The sequence below is a fragment of the Sorghum bicolor genome, chromosome 3, assembly GCF_000003195.3.
Source record: "Sorghum bicolor cultivar BTx623 chromosome 3, Sorghum_bicolor_NCBIv3, whole genome shotgun sequence".
Lineage (NCBI taxonomy): Eukaryota > Viridiplantae > Streptophyta > Magnoliopsida > Poales > Poaceae > Sorghum > Sorghum bicolor.
Window position 1 is genome coordinate 50,256,978 of NC_012872.2, and position 20,629 is coordinate 50,277,606.

Sequence of the window (20,629 nt, forward strand, 5' to 3'; positions counted from 1 at the left end):
CCGACATTGATCGTGTGGTTTTCCTTGAAGTATTAGGTCGGTGGAGCATGATCCGCGAAGTTGAAGCTGATTGGTTACTGTAGCTGGGCGGGCACCCATGGGACTTGGGCGGGCGCCCTGCCCCCAGGCCCGATCGGCCTCCCGTTCGTTCCCGTGGCTTCTGGAGTCTTCTAGATGGTAGAAAATTGCGCGGCACGTTAATATCTCTATGTAAACCCGACGTGTGAGCCTTTCTTTCATATTTCCTGATAACCCCCTGCAGAAATAGACAAACACCAAAACTCGTGGAATTCTGTCAGATAAAACCCTAAGTCTAGATGTTGATTTCATTTAGATCCTTTTCTTTGTTTAATTGATAATTAAATTTGATACTTAAGGACCGTCAACAAACTCCCCCAAGCTTACCTCTTGCTCGTCCCTGAGCAAGGATAGACTCAGCAATGGATCAGAAGTTGTTGCAATATCTTAAAAATTTGATGGTACACATGCTTTTAAATAAGATCTCATCTCTGAGTTAGAGTAAACTGTCAAGAACTAAAACTTACTTACTTTACCTTTCACCATGGGACTTGTAACCGTCACTTCTGTCTTGAGTAGTTAAAAGATAGAACAGTCTAGCCAAGTGCCATGTCTCTTATTCTTGATCAGCTATAGCTCTGGAGTTTTTACAGATTTTCAAATAAAACTCAGAGATTCCTTGTATCACTCTCTAAATCTCTCTTTTGTGGTATTTCTGGATCCTTACCAAGGCAGTGATGGTATATGCCTTCTCTCAAGATATATGGTATTTGTGGTATAAGGCATAGTGACATTGCCTTCTCTCTCACCCTACTCTAATAAGGCTTTAATATCTGGAGCTCATAGGTGGGAGATAAAGTATACATACTTACAAGACATTTATTGTATAGTCAAACCATGGATCCGAAGAAACAAATCAATAAGCCAAATCAAGATGTGCATGTGTGGCGAATGAATGGTGTATGGTGATGATGGTGATAACAATGGTGAAAGTCTAATTCTACTTTTTCTCTTTTGAGGGGATACATACCTTCCTTGCTTTTTGAAACTTTATGAGGAGAATGAGATGCTCTTCTTTTTCTTTCCTCTCAGGTGGGTATCTTGTACCCCTAATTCTACGGTCGGACACTTATCCATTTTTACCTCTCGTCTCACTTTTTCTTTCTTTCGAGGTTCCGGGCACTTGCCCCTTTTTGTTTCCTCGTTTATTTATTTTTTTTCTTTTCTTCTCTTTTCTCTTTTTTTCAGAGCACTCATCTCTTGAGATAATATAGCAAGTGGTAGTAGCAAGATAACTTGAGCATTTATTTCACAAGGGAAAACAGAGATATTTTTGGCTATTCTCTCCCGGATTAGGAGTAGAATATTTTTGGGTGGTTCTGGAGATGGAAATGAGTGGATATATGTGGATGGTACTTCCGGAGTAGAAGTAGCATATATTAGTGAATGTGCAAGTGAAATCTTGATTTAACCACATGACAAGCTCCTAAGGGTCTACACAGCTTGACCACACTCAATGCTCATAAGCAGTAAATAGTAAATGTGTGGCTCAAAGTCTAGCAAGCATGTATATATGGCTGTGGTAGGAATTTAAACTTTCATCATACAGGAACTCATCATGCAATATTTTAAAGATTTTTCAAAGATAAAATTCTCCAGAATTCTAGCATCTCTAGGAACAGATAAACAGCAGCTCAACCTTCCCATATCATATCCGTTAACAACTTAGATTTCAGATCAAGTTTTCATCCCACAAGTTTAGATCTAGAGCAAGCATTAAATTATAACAGTTATATCTAAACTTGAGAGAGAACTTCAAATTTGCAAATTAGGCAGAGCAACTATTCATCATATCCATGCTAGAGTTTTATTATTAAGATTCAGATTAGCATAGCCACTTTATTTATTTATTAAACACATTAAACAAAAGATATATATATAAGCACAAAAGCTTTATTTAGTTTTTCATAGTTTATGTATTTTAATATTCTAATATAATATAGGTATAAAGATAGGTAGAAATACTTAGCAAGATAAATGGGGGTGCTCTCCCCCAAGCTGAATTTTAACGTAATTTCTCTTGATGTAGCTAGCAGGTGGCAGAGGTGTATTTGAAAGTCAGTAGCATTCTGACAGCGATTAGAATGTCCTCCGTCTGCTAGTCTTCTTGATTCTTAAATTCTGTGGAGCTCAAATAGACAACAAAGTTTGTGGAACTAATTAAGTGTTAGCATAAATATCTAGCCTTCATCATGTTGAGCTTCCTCAATAAATATTACTCCCTGTTTTTATATTTTTATTTTATAAAGCAGAAAAGAAATATTTATTTTATTTTTATGCCACCACAGTGAAGGTACTTATGGGTTTTATGCCACTCGTATACTCACATGGGGCTTAGTATTTTTTTAACATTTTTATTTTCTTTTCAAGATAGCATGATTAACTAATAATCTATTTAAGGAAAGTAAATAATTAAAGGGAAAAGGGAATGCAGAAAGGATAAATATGGATAACTACTGATCTTACCTTTCGGCGAGGGTTCAATGTTTTAAGTCTTCTTAACAAGATTTCTCACCGTGTTCATTCTTCAAGTGCGTCATTTGATTCAGGTGCGGACCTTGACGTCTGCACCTCTTGATACGGTGTCACCCATGTTCTTCGTTTGCCCAGCAGTTCGAAGTGCGGCATTGGCAGCATCCTGTTCAGTGTATTTGCGCTCGTAGATCCAGGTCCTTCACTTGGTAGAGTCTGAGAGTTATAAAACTCCTCTGTGTTTTGCTTGAAGTGTACCTGCTCATAGAGACAAGGCAGAGATCAAGTGCATGGGTCCTGTTGGTGGAAAACACCAACAGAACCTAAAGTGTATTTGTTCTTCTCTAACCCTAAGCATAGTGAGCAAGACAAACTTGATGAATGATAAGTTCATGAGTGTAGCATTTAAAACACTTGCCGGATCAGATTGCTCAACCTAATGGAAAGATAATCTATCTATATATATTCCTTTTTCTTTATATCTTCCCAAAGATTAAATGTGTAACATTTTAGCTCATATGATTAGGAGTGTGGGATCATGGAGGTAGTACTAAGAACAAGGATTAAAGGACTAAACATATTGAATCAGTTGGGTTGGTTAATCTAGAGTTGTAAATCATACATGTTTGTCTCTTTTATTTATATGAACGCTAGAACCAAGGAGAAGCTTATAAAAGTGATAGTCAAGTACCTTAAGATGTTACCTTGCTTGAAGAGTGATGGTGTAGTATCACCTTGTGGAAGCTTTCCTTTCTTAGTGGTTGTGCATCGTGTTTGTGGCACCCTCCATGGATCATCTCTCTATGATGAATGAGCTATGTCCTTCTTGTGCAAATTGTTAAACTTCATGTGTCACTCTCTTCGTCTCTGATGTGAGTTTATCTCAGGACTTCCCAAATCGATATTGAAAGTTTTTCTGCAGGGGTTAGTCCGACAAAAATATACCAATGTCTACACAAGCAGTTTTTAGTTCAATAACCGAACTAGACTCCATGTCTAATCAGATTAAGGAAGGCTATTTAACCTAAGCACCATGCTTAATTTAAAAGCCAATAGAAGTATGTGCAGTACTTCCAAACTAACACTTACTAGTAAATAGACAAAGGTAACATGACAGCATTTATAGAGATCTACTCAAGTGGAGATGAAGTAGTGTGATTAGTATTTAACAATTTGAGCATGTCTTAAATGTAGGGACAACCAACATAGCAACATGGCAAAGGATGTTTTTATGTAAAGTACTCCCCCAAGCTTGAATTTTGCAAAATTCAAGTTTGGATGAATTTAATTCAATGTTGTATGATGATTGGTTGGACATACCTTGTGCTTGTCATTCATCCGATCTTCTTGCTCCAATCCTGGAAAGGTTAGTGACAAGAATACCCGAAGGAATATTTTTACAATTATCCTTATATGCTCAATACACAAGGTAATGTTGCAAATAATTAATAACTCATGTTACGATCTGATCAGTGCTTATTTTAGGACACCAAGCTTGTCCTTGGGAAACCATCAATTTATGTCAGCGAAGTGGTTTCCCTTCCAACGCTGACCTATATCAAGATCAACTCAACGAGATCTACAATATTTATTATAGACATATGCATCGACAACCGCCCTTTTAAAGTTTTTATAAATAGAAAGGAAGAGGGGGTTGGAGATCTCAAATGTGGTGATGTTGGAGAGACCAATAGATTGGAAAGATGTTGCATTTGAGCATGGAGTAATTGAAGTGGTTATGAAATAAATTCTATGCTCATTAATGTTATCTTCGTCTCCAATCTGAATGTTCGGAGTTTCTCCTGGATTGGTCTCATTTATGTCCTCTTCTGTAGTTGGATGAATCTCATCTTCAACGGGAGTCAAGAACTCATCATTTGAAATTGAGCCAAAGTCAGAATCCATTAAGGCTTCTTCCTTATCCATCCATTCTACACATTCTAACCATTTAGAACTTGTGATCAATAAAGGGGAGGTGTTAGAATTTTCTATATGGCTTAGCTCTCCTTCACTTGATATGTCATCCTCGACTTCTTCATAATAGGAACCAGGACATTCTCTAAGAGAAACATTATTGCAAGGATTTGAATTATTTCTGCTTGAAGGTCTCTTATGGAACCAGAAGTCTAAACCATCTGTATCTGAAAGATTTAAGGTCAGAATTCCTTCCTCCCTTAGAGAATTTTGGGGTATTGATGGTTTAGGATCGATAGCTAAAGTTTGGAATTGAAATGGTTGTGATCTGGCTATCGAAACTTCTTCTTTTTGTCTAGGAACTGGTTCTGTCTCTTTCTCAGGGATATAAAAGCTAGGAGACTTTCCGCTCATTAAATCAATCAAATTCCAAGCTTCACTAGCAGGTAGGTGATAGAAAGATCCTCCGGAGGTTGTATTCAATGTTTGCTTATTTTCCATACTAAGGCCCTCAAAAAAGTGAATTGGAAGAACTTCTTCTGGAATAGAAAGCTTAGGGCCAGTGAGAGTAAGGTTAATAAAGAGGTTCCATGATTTGCCAAGAGATTCTTCTTCCAGTTGTCTAAAAGAAATAATCTCACGCCGAAGTTCCGCCACTTTAGAGATTGGAAAATATTTAGAAAAAAAACTACTATGTAACTCCTTCCAATCTCCATGAACACTCCCTACTTTGAGTTTGTACCAATGTCTAGCTTTTCCCGTTAAAGAGAACGGAAAGAGCTTCCATTTAAGGGTCTCATGAGACATTCCTTCTATGCGAAGGAGGTCACAGACTCGATAAAACTCTCTTAGGTGTGTGTATGGGTTTTCCTCACCTTCTCCTGAGAAAGGTTGTTTTTGAACAAATTCTATGTATTCCGGGTCTATCTCAAAACTAGATGCTATGATAGGCTTTGAAGATTTTGGTGGTTCGAGATGTGTGCCCGTAGGTCTATGAAATTCATAGATAGACATGTTTGAATTCATGATAGACCAGAGATCAAGGATTAGATAAGAAGAAAGATTAGCAGAGATGAGGCAAAGGATAAAAAGAAAATATTTTTTTTATATATATTTTTTTATTTTTTTAGAAAATGATTAAGCTAGTTCGTAGTCAACTCAGCAACCGTTTCCCCGGCAACGGCGCCAAAAATGCTTGTTGACACTCGCTAACACCACTTGAATACTAGGTTGTCATCCCCAGCATGGCACTAGAGTGTACTATGGTATTTATACGCACACAGATAATCCGCAAGCGCACGGATACCGTTGAAGCTTTTTACCCGGTTAAAGGTTTTATCGTATCCACAGGGAAACGGGAGAACTGATCTACGCTCTAACTTAACCAAGAAAGATAGATAAGTGTAAATAGGAAAGATGGTAGAATTGAATAAGAACAATATTAAAGGTAAGATAACAGTGAGTGATAATATGGGAATAGAGAGTAGAGCAATTCTAGTATATGGGCGATGGTAGCAGAATAGAGAGAATAACTATAGTTTCTCTACTTCAAAGGGGTATGTCTATGTCTGGGACGAACCACGTGATAAGAGTACACCACAAAGGATGCTTATCCTTAGGCCGATAAACCCTACCCGTCCTGCTAACGAGAGGTGGACAACAGAGGACAAACGTAACTGTCACCTACGCGGCCTACCACACGATCCAGCTAGACAGGGGATATCCACAAGTAATCTAGGTCTAAGCACCACGCTTACACCTATACTACAACTCTCACCTATAGCATCCTATAGATTAGAAGTACTCAAAAGAGTTGTGAACCAGAACATACATGATTAGTAATTGCATAATGAATTAGAAGTAGATTACCAGAGTCATCCCATGAGCAAGCTTGATTAGAGCTTGATCATGACGAAGTACAACCGGAGGAAGAACCGACAGGCCGGCCTCTCCTCTAATCCTCCTTCACTCTCCATCTTGCTACTATCTAGATCTACTCTAGTTTAGAGAAGAGAGGAGAGCTCTCATCTCTAGACCCTAGCTTTTGCCCTGTCTATGAATAATGAATAATGATCAAGGGGTGCCTCCTCCAGGGGCTAGGGGGTCTGGTTATATAGTCTTTTCAGATGAATCTAGGCCATCGGATCAAACCGACATTGATCGTGTGGTTTTCCTTGAAGTATTAGGTCGGTGGAGCATGATCCGCGAAGTTGAAGCTGATTGGTTACTGTAGCTGGGCGGGCACCCAAGGGACTTGGGCGGGCGCCCTGCCCTCGGGCCCGATCGGCCTCCCGTTCGTTCCCGTGGCTTCTGGAGTCTTCTAGATGGTAGAAAATTGCGCGGCACGTTAATATCTCTATGTAAACCCGACATGTGGGCCTTTCTTTCATATTTCCTGATAACCCCCTGCAGAAATAGACAAACACCGAAACTCGTGGAATTCTGTCAGATAAAACCCTAAGTCTAGATGTTGATTTCATTTAGATCCTTTTCTTTGTTTAATTGATAATTAAATTTGATACTTAAGGACCGTCAACACTATGGAGTGGTGAATGGCTGGCTATGAGCAGGAAGCTGGAGAGGTGGCTGTGACTGACTCTGAAGCCCACTGGGCTGTACCTAGAAGCTAAACTTGTGGTAGAGTAATCCCTGTCGCTGCCATGAGTGCAGCCATCAGAGCTGTCTATTGGGCCTGGAAAGCTAACTGCTGCTCCTGGAAGGAGAGTAGCTATCTCTGGAGCTCGTCCTGCCTGGCCTACAAGGATGCATTGACAGTAGCCTGCTCCCTATCACGTCGTGCCTACTCCTCAGCTACCCTCTACTAGTCGGCTCTCATGCCCTCAAGTATAACAAGCAGGGCTAGGTCAGTAGCAGAAGAGGAACCTCCAACCTTGTGGTCGTGCTGCCTCGGAGGAAGATCTAGAATGGGAAGCTGATAATCATCGTCTGAGCTATCAGTAGCAAAGTCAAACTCCTCCTTGGTCTCTGCATCTGCCACTGAACCTATAGCCACGTCCTGCTCCTCCTCAGTCTCTGGAACAGCTCCTGAACTATGAGTAGCTCTAGGAGAAGTTGGTGGAGCTCTGCCATGTGGTGCTAGAGGGGGTGTTGGAGCTCGGAGGTCCACATGTTTCCTCATCATCTTCCTGGGGTTGTAGTGGGGGAACACTGTCACTGTGTCGGTCAGCTCCCTCTGAATATGAGGTGGTAGCGGGTCAGCTTGAGCACGAAGAATCAGATAAGTGAGCTAGTGTGCATAGGGTAGCTGACGATAACCCCTAAACCCCTCAGCTATGGTATCCTCAATCTCTAACATAATCAAGTCCCAAATATCAAACTCCCTCTGATCTACTAGATGAGCAATCAGCCACTGCTGGATACGAGTAAATCTGTCATGATAGCTAGGCCTCGGAAGTAAGGTCTTCCTCACCACAAAATCTAAAATACGAGCAGGACGGGTGAGACCTCCATTAGAGCGGCTCGACCCCTCACAGAACGGCTGGTGAAAGTACGGTGAGATGAAGTCCACTAGAGGAAGCTCACCACCGTGGGGATGATGTGGAGGCTTGTAACTGGCATAGCAAAGCTCATGGATCTTGGTGTCATAAGCAGTTAGACCCCAAGTCTCGCTGGCACGCTGAGCTATCACTCTATAGTCAGTGTCTGCTAGTGCGTAGTGGATGTAGCTGTGATCAGGTGCAATCCACACTGAAGCATAGAACTCACATACCCACTCCTCCACGTAGGTGTCTGGCAAAGCAAGGAGCCCAGCAAGCCCTGGTAGGTAGCTCAAGTAGGGCCTAATGTCTTGACCAACAACATTGTCCAGCACCTCAAGGTCCAGAACCCTCTGCTCTCTGAACTGAGCCTTACTGTGGACATATGCCATGTACATGTCCTCCTGTACCACAGTGTAGAACCTAGCATGTACCCTCTGATCCCTGGTAGCTGGAAACCAAGTAGAGAATGGTGCAAACCTCAGCTCCTGGATCTCACAGTTAGGTGCTCTGGTGTAGTCCTTGTGAATTCAGACTGGTGCTGGAGTTGGAGCTGGTGTGGAGCAAGCAGGTGTAGACGACTCACGCTGCGTACCAAACCTAGAGGCAGCCTGGGTACGAGCACGAGTTGACCTATGGAGGGGCTGCTCCTCTGGCTGAGTCTCTGTCTCTGCCTGTGCCTCTGCCTCTGCATGTGCCTCTGTCTCTGTCTCCTCCTGGCCTGGCTCCCTAACATCTATCCTGACCTGACGGCCTCCAAGCATGATAGTGCCAAGTGGAGACCCATGTAGCTGCTTTGCCTAAAGGACTATATGCCTGTGGGCGGCCGTGAGCTCGGATCTAATCCGAAGTGAGCCCGAACGACCACCCGCCTCCGTGGCCTCTATTGTTGTTGCCACGGCCCTAGCAACCTCTACTCACGGTCGCTAGCCTTCCTCTTCTTGGCTAGCACCTTCTTCCCCTTGCCCTTCTCTACAGCTATAAAGCGACAGGGTCTGTCATCTCCCCCATCGCCCCTAGGAGTGCCACCACTGCCATCTCTCAATCCACTAACGTTCTTGCAACGTGCCATTGCAAGAACTCTCAATCACAATCTGACACGCTGCCCAAAGCTGGTGAACTGACACTCGAGAGGCTTGGCCTCAATCCGTACTTGCAAGCTTGGCCCCAAGTTCAACTGACACTATCAGACTATCAAACTGAGACTCAACCGCTGCAAGAGATGGAATAGATAGAATATATATAAGCACACATAATAGTTAGAGGAGATAAACCCTAAGGAAGCAAGCAGTAGATAAGAGATTGGACGAGAACAGCTTACAACCTGCGACGAGACGTATTCCGGATGAGTGGAGGCGATCGGAAGTCAACAGAGAACACGGACGGATACTCCAAGGTGCTGCAAGAATGAAACGCACAAGATCATCATCAAAAACGATGATCCAATCCGTTCAGAGATAGAATCAAACACCTTGAGAGCAGGGAAAACAAGCTCACCCCCAAACCTAATCCACGCAAGGGAGGGGAAACTCCTAGGCACAAAGGATGGAGAGGATGGATTCTTGCACCAGGGAGAAGGGAGAATCCACCAGAGGGAGCAGATCTCACAGACGCATGGCAGTTCGGTGATTAGGGTTTGGCTGAACTCGGCGTGTTCGTGTTCTGGAAGAAGGAAACCGAGAGAGAAAGAACACGGGGGATGTGGGTTATATGCGGCATACGTGGGGGCACCGGACCCACTTAAGTTAGCACCATATGCGTCCGGTGCCCACCGGTCTCGTGCGCAGAGAGTTCTGCAAATCGCCCGAGCACCGGACGCAGGCCACCAGACGCTCGCCTAGCGTCCGGTGCTGCAAGGCACGCACTAGAGAACCACCAGACACACCACACCGGATGCGCTCAGGACACTATACGTGGGTCCAATGTAGGCTGTACAGGAGATACAGCACACCGGACGCACAGAGGGTGCATCCGGTGCATCGTCCGGTGCACTCTGAGCCTAGAATTTCAACAAATGTTTCGCCTGACTTTCACCCAACCAAGTTCCAACTTCAAGAAGACTCAATTAAGCACCAATTGGAACTGGTATGAGTGACCTCTCTCAAACCCTCAATTTTTCATAAATATTTAGCCATAGGCTTAGTAGTTTTTATGAAAATAATCGTATGAAAGCACCAAGGAGACATCGTGTGGCCATAAAACTAGGGGTCTAAATCAAGATGAGCTTTGAATGCTCCCCCTATCAATGGACGAACACAGTGGATGCTCAAAGCATAACCAAAAAGAAATGACAAAGCAACAAGCATGCATATGATATCTAATGCAATACTTGAAAGTAAACTAATGCTTGTCAAGTTTGATCCAAGGTTAAGCTTTTTCACACACACATGGGGGTTATCTTAACCATGTTAGATAAGCCCTACACACAATCTTTTTGGATTTTTATTTTTGGTATGCATGAGATGCAAAACAAAAGCTATTTACATGAACAACACACAACTTCATTTTTTAGTGAAGTTAGAGATATCAAGCACATTTAGTTCATTTTTCAACATACAAAACCTAGCTTCATCTAGGAGTTTTGTGAAGATATCCGTCGTCCCCACATTCTCTAGAGATATGTCACCTTTAGCAACATGATCCCTAAGGAAGTAATGACAGATGTTAATGTGCTTAGTGTGGGTGTGTTGAACCAGATTATTAGCAAGTTTTACGGCACTTTCATTGTCCCACAATAAAGGTACTTTATCTAGAACTACTCCATAGTCTAGCAAAGTTTGTTTCATGTATAGTATTTGTGCACAACAAGCACCGACGGCAATGTATTCCGCCTCGGTCGTTGACAAAGCAACACTATTTTGTTTCTTTGACATCTAAGAGACAAGAGATCTACCTAGGAAGTGGCACCCTCCAGATGTGCTTTTTCTATCAATGCGGCACCCGGCATAATACGAATCAGAATAGCCTACAAGTTGGAATCTTGCACCTTTAGGATACCACAAGCCTAGATAGGGTGTGTATTTTAGATACCTAAGAATTCTCTAGACGGCAATCAAGTGAGATTCCATAGGCATTGCTTGATATCTAGCACACATACACACACTAAACATGATATCAGGCCTAGATGCGGTGAGGTAAAGTAAACTTCCTATCATGGAGTGATAGAGAGTTTTGTCAACCAGGTTACCTCCCTCATCTAAGTCGAGATGCCCATTTGATGCCATGGGAATCTTGATTAGCTTGCAAATCCATCATTTTGAATCTCTTGAGAAGATCTTGAGTGTACTTCTCTTGAGAGATAAAGACCCCTTCCTTCATTTGCTTGACATGAAACCCGAGGAAGAAGGATAGCTCACCAATCATGGACATCTCAGACTCCTTGGACATCAAATCACAAAATTCCTTGCAAAAATCTTCATTAGTGGAGCCAAAAATAATATCATCAACATAAACTTGGCAAATGAAGATTTCCCCATTCATTTTCTTGGTGAAGAGTGTTGTGTCAACTTTCCCAATCTTGAAGCCCTTCTCAATGAGAAAGTCCCTAAGCCTCTCATACCAAGCTCTAGGAGCTTGCTTGAGACCATAGAGCTCCTTGGACAACCAATAGACATGCTTGGGGTACCTAGGGTTTTCAAAACTAGGAGGTTGCTCAACATAGACAAGCTCATTAATGTAACCATTTAAAAGCACTTTTTGCATCCATTTGAAATAATTTAATGTCATGGCTAGAAGCATATGCAAGTAGGATACAGATAGCTTCAAGTCTTGCTAACGGTGCAAAGGTTTCACTGAAGTCAAGACCCTCCACTTGTGAAAAGCCTTTTGCCACGAGCCTTGCCTTGTTGCGCACCACCTTGCCTTGATCATCTTTCTTGTTCTGAAAGACCCACTTTGTTCTAATCACACTTGCATCTTTGGGTCACTCTTCAAGTGTCCATACTTGATTGCGAGAGAAGTTGTTCAACTCCTCTTCCATGGCAATGATTCAATCCGCATCCCGAAGAACTTCCTCTATGGTTTTGGGTTCATCTTCAAGAGACACAAAAATGTGATGTTCAATAAATAAAGCATGTCTAGAGCGTGTAGTAACACCACGTGATGGACTCCCGATGATGAGGTATTGAGAGTGATCTTGGAGGAGATGTGATGTTCTTCTTGGCGCCACTTGAGGGGTTGCTTAGGGAGCATCAACATCTTGAGCTTGTGCCACCGCTTGCTCATAAGTGACTTGAGTGTCTTCATGGACATCTCTCACATCTTTGTCATCATCTTGTGGCACATGAGAGGAGGATGGTGGGTCAATGACTTGCACATCATCATCCTCTTTTGGCTTTGATATCTCCCACCGGCATGTTGTTCATGGCATCCCTCAATGGTTCACCACCTACATTATCAAGATTATCACTTGCTCCTTGGGAGCCATTAGTTTCATCAAATTCAACATCAAATATTTCTTCAACCATGTTTGTGGCATGGTTAAAGACCCTATAAGCCTTGGACTTTGATGAATAGCCAACCAAGTAGCCAATGTCACATCTTCTTTGGAACTTGCCCAAGTGTTGGCGCTTCTTGTATATGTAGCATTTGCACCCAAACACTCTAAAGAATGAGACATGAGCTTCTTCCTATTGAGCAACTCATATGGTGTCTTCACTAGGAACTTGTGAGGAAAGAGCCGGTTAGATGCATAGCATGCGGTGTTGATTTCCTTGGCCCACATCTTCTCCGAAGTGTTGTACTCATCAAGCATGGTTCTTGCCAAGGTGATCAATGTCCGGTTCTTTCTTTCCACTACCCCATTTTGTTGTGGTGTGTATGTTGAGGAAAACTCATGTTTGATTCCAACTTCATCACAATACTCTTCAATGTTGGTGTTGTCAAACTCTTTCCTATTGTCACTCCTTATTTTTTTGATCTTGACATTAAATTGATTTTGGGCATTCTTTGCAAACTTTTTGAATATTGATGCAACTTCAGCCTTGTCTTGCAAGAAGAATGTCTAAGTGTAACGAGAGTAGTCATCCACTATGACCAAGAAATATTTGTTGCCACCAAGACTAGCATATGTGGTTGGTACAAACAAATCCATGTGTAATAGCTTAAGCAATCTTGAAGTAGAGAGATAGGCCTTGGTTGGATGAGTGTTTGCCACTTGCTTGCCGGCTTGACATGCACTACATAATTTATCCTTCTCAAATGTCACATCCTTCAAGCATCTAATCAATTCTTTCTTCATCAACTTCTTGAGTGTGCCCATTCCAACATGTGCTAACCTTCTATGCCATAACCATCCAAGTGAAGTCTTGGTGAATAAGCAGTCTTGATGTCAACTTCATTGAAGGAGAAATCAACAAGATATAAGTTGTTGTGTTGGAAGCCTTTGAATATCATCTCATTGTCATCCTCCTTGGTCACTAACACTTCTCTCTTGTTGAATAGGCATTGGAAGCCAAGATCACAAAGTTGTCCAACCAAAAGCAAGTTGAAGCATAATGAAGACACATAGAGCACATTGGTGATGGAGTTGTCTTTTGATATAGCAATCTTTTCTAGACCCTTGACCTTGCCTTTTGAATTGTCACCAAATGTGATCTTCTCTTGATTATCTACATCTTCATAAAGTGAGGTCAACATCTAGGGATCTCTGGTCATATGTTGAGTGCAACCACTATTAATTACCCAATGTGATCCACCGGTCTTGTAGTTCACCTACACACAAGAGATCAAGCTTGAGTTTTGGGGACCTACATTTGCTTAGGGCCCTTAACCTTCTCAACTAGTTGCTTTGGCACCCAAATCTTCTTTGGCCTTTGCTTATTGGGTGGCCCCATGAAGCTAACCTTGACCTTACCACTCTTGTCTTGTCTTACAATATAGTGAGCATTGAAAGCAAATGGTCTTGCATGCTTTGGCAAAGGAGGTGGTAGTGGTGCCTCACACTCATGAGCAAAGTGACCCTCTTGTCCACACTCAAAGCATCTCTTAGGCTTAGGCTTGCTTGGTTGATCATGAATTGCTTGTGACTTGATAAGCTTGCTTTGTTGAGCCTTGTAGCCAATTTCACTTTTGTCCATATTCATGATAGTGTTCATGAAGAGTCCACTTTGTAGATCCTTCCCTCTAGTGAACTTGGCTAACCCCTTGGTGAGATGTTCCTTCTCAATCTTGAGCTTGTTGTTCTCTTGAGTTAGCCTCTTGATGATTGGGTCATTCTTGCTTTCTAACTCTTCCAAGATGAAGGACTCATCTTCTTCTTGCTTGTCATACAACAAACCAAGCTTGAGATATTGGTTCTCTTCTTTGAGCATCTTGATCTCATAAGCATTATCCTTGTCTTGATCAAGTGACTCAATCACCACGGTGTTGTTTTTGGCTTGCTTTTGCAACTCTTTCATGAGCTTCTCATTCTCACACTTGATCTTTGAATTTTTCTTCTTTGATCATGATAGTGTCCTCATAGCTCTCGGCCACTACCACATTCTTGCCTTTGCAACCAACACATTTGCTAATGCTCTCCACAAGTAAGTCATCACAAGATGTGGCTACATCAAGCTTAGCAACATGGTTAGTAGCAACATGTGTTTCACTAATAGCAAGATCATAAGCTAGTTCAAGATTGTCATTGTTTGCTTTTAGAGTGGTGAACTCTTCCTTCAAAGCTCTATGTCTAGTAATGAGCTCATCATGCACACTCTTAAGTTTATCATGTTTTTCTTTGAGCTCTTTTAGAGAGTGTTTGAGCTCCTTGAATTTAGTGGTCATGATCTCATTTTGATCTCTAAGCTCATCACTAGACTTAAGCTTTGCAAGAAGAGATTCATTTTCATTCTCTAGCTTATCATTTTCATTTCTAGTCTTTCTTATGACTTTAGTGTATTTATTAAGCAATTGCAAAAGTTCATCATAAGAAAAAAACACAAATTCACTTTCACTCTCACTACTCTCATCCTCACTTTGTACCTTCCGGTCACCCTTAGCCATGAGGCATAGGTGTGTAGAGGATGTAGATGGTGGAGAGGATGATGTCGATGGAGCATCAATGGCAATGGCGGCAACCTTGTCATCATCACTTTCATTGCCGGAGGAGTCACCACTTGAGCTTTCAATGTCGGTGAGCCAATCACAAACAATGTAAGCCTTGCCATTCTTCTTCTTGTGGTACTCCTTCTTCTTGCCACCTTTCTTCTTGAATGACTTCTTGTCGCTCTTCTCATCATCACTTGAGTCATCTTACACTTTGTTCTTCTTCTTGTACTTGTCCTTCTTAGGTTTAGGACATTGATGAGCAAGATGACCAAGTTCACCACAATTGTAGCAATCCATCTCGGAGATGGGCTTCCTCTTGCTACTTGTGAAGAACTTCTTCTTAGAGTTGAAGTTGACTCCATTCTTTTTGAGCTTCTTCAACATCTTGGTTGTTCTTTTCACCATGAGGGCAATGGAAGCATCATCATCACTTGAAGTTGATGACTCAACCTCAATCTTCTTTGACTTGCCCTTGTGAGAAGCCTTGAGGGCCAAGTCCTTCTTCTCTTTCTTGGCCGATGAGGGGCTATCTTGGGGGTTCATGTGCATGTACATCTCATGAGCATTGATCTTCCCCAAGATGGATGTCGGTGTGGCGGTTGAGAGATCTCCTTGGTGAAGCACGGTAACTGTGTGCCCATATTTCTCAATGGGGAGGACACATAGTATCTTCCTCGCCACATCCGCCGGACTCATTTGATTGAGCCCAAGTCCATTTAGCTTATCTACAATGACATTCAAGCGAGAATATATTTCATTAGCATTTTCTTTGAAAAGCATCTCAGATGTACTAAGCTTGTTCATGACAAGATGAAACCGCTCCTCACGCTCACTCTTGGATCCCTCATGGAGCACACAAAGTTTCTTCCATAGTTTAAGGGCAGTTTTGTGGTTCCGCACACGGTTGAACACCTCTTTGCAAAGACCTCTAAAGATGTGGTTTTTGGCCTCTGCATTCCACTTCTCGTTTTCTTGCTATAGTGGAGTAAGAGCGGTGTCCTTGGCCGGAGGGGTGAACCCTTCGGTCACGGCTTTTAGGCACTTAACATCACAAGCTTTGAGGTATGACTCCATTCGTACCATCGAACATGGGTGGCGGTCCATCCCCGTTAGACATCTTTTCTCTAGGCGGTGAAGCCTAAATAATGAGCACTAGGCTCCGATACCAATTGAAAGGATCAAGATGTCCAAGAGGGGGTGAATTGGGCTTCTCTGAAAATTTAAGCAACCTATAAGCTCCAATTCAACCCCTTGTGGGTGTGCTCTAGAGAGCTACCAGATAAAAGTTTTGCAACCTAGTTCCAATCATATTTTAGCATGGTAATTCTAGGAATGTAAATGCTCAAAGTAAATGCTAGAATGTAAAGGATGAGAGCAAGAAGAACGCGGCGATGTTTTACCGAGGTTTCGGAGAGTCGCCACTCTCCACTACTCCTTATTGGAGCACCCGCGCAAGGGCTTTGCTCCCCCTTGGTCTGCGCAAGGACCAAGTGCTCTCTACGGGCTGATTCTTCGACACTCCGTCACAGTGAATCACCCAAAACCGCTCACAAGCTTGAACTCTGGGCGGTCTTCGTGTCTCCAATCACCACCGAACCGTCTAGGTGATGGCGATCACCAAGAGTAACAAGCAAAGAACTCTCACTTGACCTAAACAAGGCTCTAGAGAGTGGTGGATGCACACTTGAACTCTTGAAATTCAACTAGAGAGGGATTCACTCAAGAAATCACTCAATTCTCAATCCTCTCTAGGCTCTTGCTTCTCTCTTGTACCACAAGGTGTTTCTCAGTTGATCAAATGGGCAAGAGACCTCCCATGAATGAGGTGAAGGAGTATAAATACTCCCCATCGAGTCCAAGGGTCGGCCACCCAAATTCCTTAGAAAACAGGAGCATCGGACACGCTCAATGTTGCACCGGACGCGCTCCGCAGAGCGTCCGGTGCTCCATCAACGGCTATCTATACTTGATCTACCACACACCGAATGCACTTACAGTGGGTCCAGTGACTCACTGAGACAGCGTCCGGTGAGAGGGCAAACTTCAACCCTCTTTGGGTAAGGGACCGAACGCACCCCAGCGAGTCTGGTGTGTGCGTTCGGTGCTCGGTCACACTACAGACCTCCCTAGGTATGAGATCAGACACACACCCCCGGCGAGTCCGGTACGTGCGTCCGGTGCCTAACCCTAGGCACCTAGACACGCTGACCCAAGTCAGCACCACCAGACGCGCTCACAGAGCGTCCGTTGCTTGTTTTAGCACCCAAACTTCATCGAAACGCAATCTTTCCAAAATGAAGTTTGTTCCTCTAGATCTAAGGACTTTCTCAGAGCTGCCTAGTGCTAGGTTTACCAAGTGTGTACCACACCTAAACCTAAAGCCTTGCCTAGGTCAAGCTACCCGCTCAATGCCCCCTTAATAGTACGGTCAAAGGAAAAATAAAGTCTTAAACTACTCTAAGTGCCCTTCTTCACCATATGAAACCTAGACCTAGTCTAGTCTAAACGATGTCTAACCATCCTTTAAAAACCGAAATGATTTCCACCATTAAGTTGGTATGGACGATCTAGTCCATCAATCACCATTACCATGACCTAACATAAATGACTTTGCCTCTGCAAAACACACGTTAGTCATAGTAATCAACATTATCATTAATTACCGAAACTTATTAGGGGCCTAAATGCTTTCACAGGCGATTTGCAACCCCTTTCTACAGGCGGTCCTGCGCTGGTGGCCTATGAAAATAAACTTTCCACGGGCGGGTACCTGAGAACCACCTGTAGAAATGCATTTCTCTACAAGCGTTTCACATAAGCAAACCGCTTGTGCTAAGATTTTCAAATTTCCCACCAATTTCCAATTTTTACCACCAGACCCTATTTTTAATATATATATTAATATATATACATAGAACATATATATAATATTGAAACGACAAAAGCCTAGTCAATCATGTCAGCCAATGCAACATGCAATTCATTTATATATACCACTACTTTGTACACAAATTTACATTAATTACAAACATCACACATTAAGTTTTTTCTATTTACATATATCAGAAACCTCTACTCTAATAACTTGATCGAGTTAGCTTTAGCCTACTAATATCTCTTAGCGCTCTGTACTCAGGCTTTGCTAGGGTGCTAGTCCGATCGTGATATTTCTCTTCAGTGGGAATGACTTCTCTCAATAGAGAAGTGCAGAGGTCCTCAACTATGTTGTATAGAATAGCTTGAGTCACGCTCTTCACTTTTTCCAACTCATGTTGTTGTGGAGGAAGTTAGAAACATCATATACTTATAGTTCATAACACATGCTTAGCAACCAAAAATGACACAACTATATAAACGACTATTAGAGCATTTCCTTAAAAGGGTTAGTGGCATATCTTTCAGTCTCTCTCATAAACTCGCAGACGTAGAATCCACGGTGGACCGATCCGACTAGTTGCTTGTGGCACTGTATGACGAAAAAGTAGATATTTATTAGTTGCAACATCGTCTTATGCATATTGTATATATAAAACAAAGATAACTTGTTAAATTTTTATGGATTGGTCAGCTTCTTTGCATAGTACGTGTTAGCAGGCACTTTGTTCTCCTTTGGAAACATGTCTTCGATAATACTCAAGAACGTATCGAATCCAGCATCAAACAAATCATACCTGGCTTTTGTCATCAACAGTTTTAGCACAGATCACAACACCGTCTTTTTCATTAATAACATTGATGGTTCAGTATGACGACGTAACATTGCCTCCAAGAATTCAGCATCTTCCGCAGCCATATCATTTGGTAAGACATGAGTTCTGGCACCATCATTTCTCATAACAAATCCACCAGCAGTAACATTTGGCACAACATGTTCACTCTAGGGTGTGTCGTGAAAAAACAGAAATCCATCAGCAGGCATGCCTGGACCATCCGCGTTCATGTTTGTTGGGTCCCCAACTGTATAAGGCACCGAGCTACCCTCTCCATGCTTCGTCTAAATCAAGTAATCCTTCATAAATCCTCCGTAGACCAGATGAGAAATAATTGCTTCAGTATCTTCAAATAGAATAATATTTCTACAGTCGATGCATGGACAATATGTGTGCTTCGTCTTTGTTCTCAAAGCATGGTTCTTAGCGGCATCAACAAACCTATGCACCTCGGGTATGTATGATGGATCTAGTCTTAATAAGTTATACATCCATAAGGATCTCTCCATCATTACCTATGGAAAAACTAGTAAATTAATTGATCTCAATGCAAAACAAGTATGAAATATTATCTAGAAATATTTATTATCTAACCTTTGAAACAACAACCTCAAAGAAATGAAGATGAAAACCTCCCGCTTGTATATCTATCCAATTTGTAGGCCTCGGAGCTAACATCAAAATAAAGACAAAACCGTAAGTAATAATTCAAAAAAGAACACCTAACAACTAAATCAAATTGACAAGCTAGAAAAACACCATTGATGGAAACAACTAAATATATATCTTGATTTCACTAAAATAAATTTAAGAAGGAAACATGGAAATGGAGAGAGAAGAGGCATCATCTCACCATCTTAAGCAACCTAATACATGAAAAATGCATATTGCATAATTAAATCAAATTGACATAAAAAATAACATCCTAAACAATATAATTAAAAAACTAAAAATAAAACCTATCTTTCTCTCTCTTCCCAAGCTAGGAAACACAATTCATGGAAACCACTACATATATATTTCTTGGATTCAAGGAAACATGGAAAAAAGAGAGGAGAGACATCATCTAACCATCTTAAGCAACCTCATTTGAGAAAATATAGTCCATACCTATCTACTCTTCTCTCTTCCTCTCATGGTGAAACCCTAGATGCAAAAAGTAGCTCAAATTGAGTAAGAGGGCACAAAAAGAGGCATTAGAGGCATGAAGTAACCTTTCTTAGCCCCCTTCTTCCAAGAAATGAAGATCAAAACCTCCCCTTTGTATTTTGAAAATTTTGGACCTCCAACATGGCCTCCAATAGAAGGTGGCTGCGAGCTACAGTTCTGCCCGAGGAGGAAGAAGGGGGTTGTGGAGTATTTATAGAAAGAATAGCACAAACGGTTAGCTTAAGGAGCCACCTGTGAAAATGCATTACCACAGGCGGTTCACTTAAAAGAACCACCTGTGTAAATCCTCCATTTACACAGGCGGTTCTGTTAAGTGAACTGTCTGGCGGTTCTTTTAAGTGAGCCGCTTATGGTAATGCATTTTCACATACGGGTCATGTAACTGAACTGTCTGTGTAAATCGAGGATTTACACAAGCGGTTTTGTTACATTAACTGCCTGTGTTATACAATTAACACAGTCGGTTGTTATCTCTTTTCGTACTGTTTTTACAACACGGGGCGCATGATAACGACTAAAACTGCCTGTGGAAAGATTTTATCACCGCCAGCTTTGAGCTCTTGTGTACTAGTGGTCAAATGCACCACCTTTAATTTTGCTCTAGCTTCGTCAATGGATCACCCTATGGTTTTTTTACCAAAGTGATTACCCTAGCTATGGTTACCATATATAAGTTACAATTTTGCTTCTATCGCTTGGTCATGTTATTAGGAAAGTTTTGCAGAACCTTTGATGATGGAACATAGTGCATTTTATAAT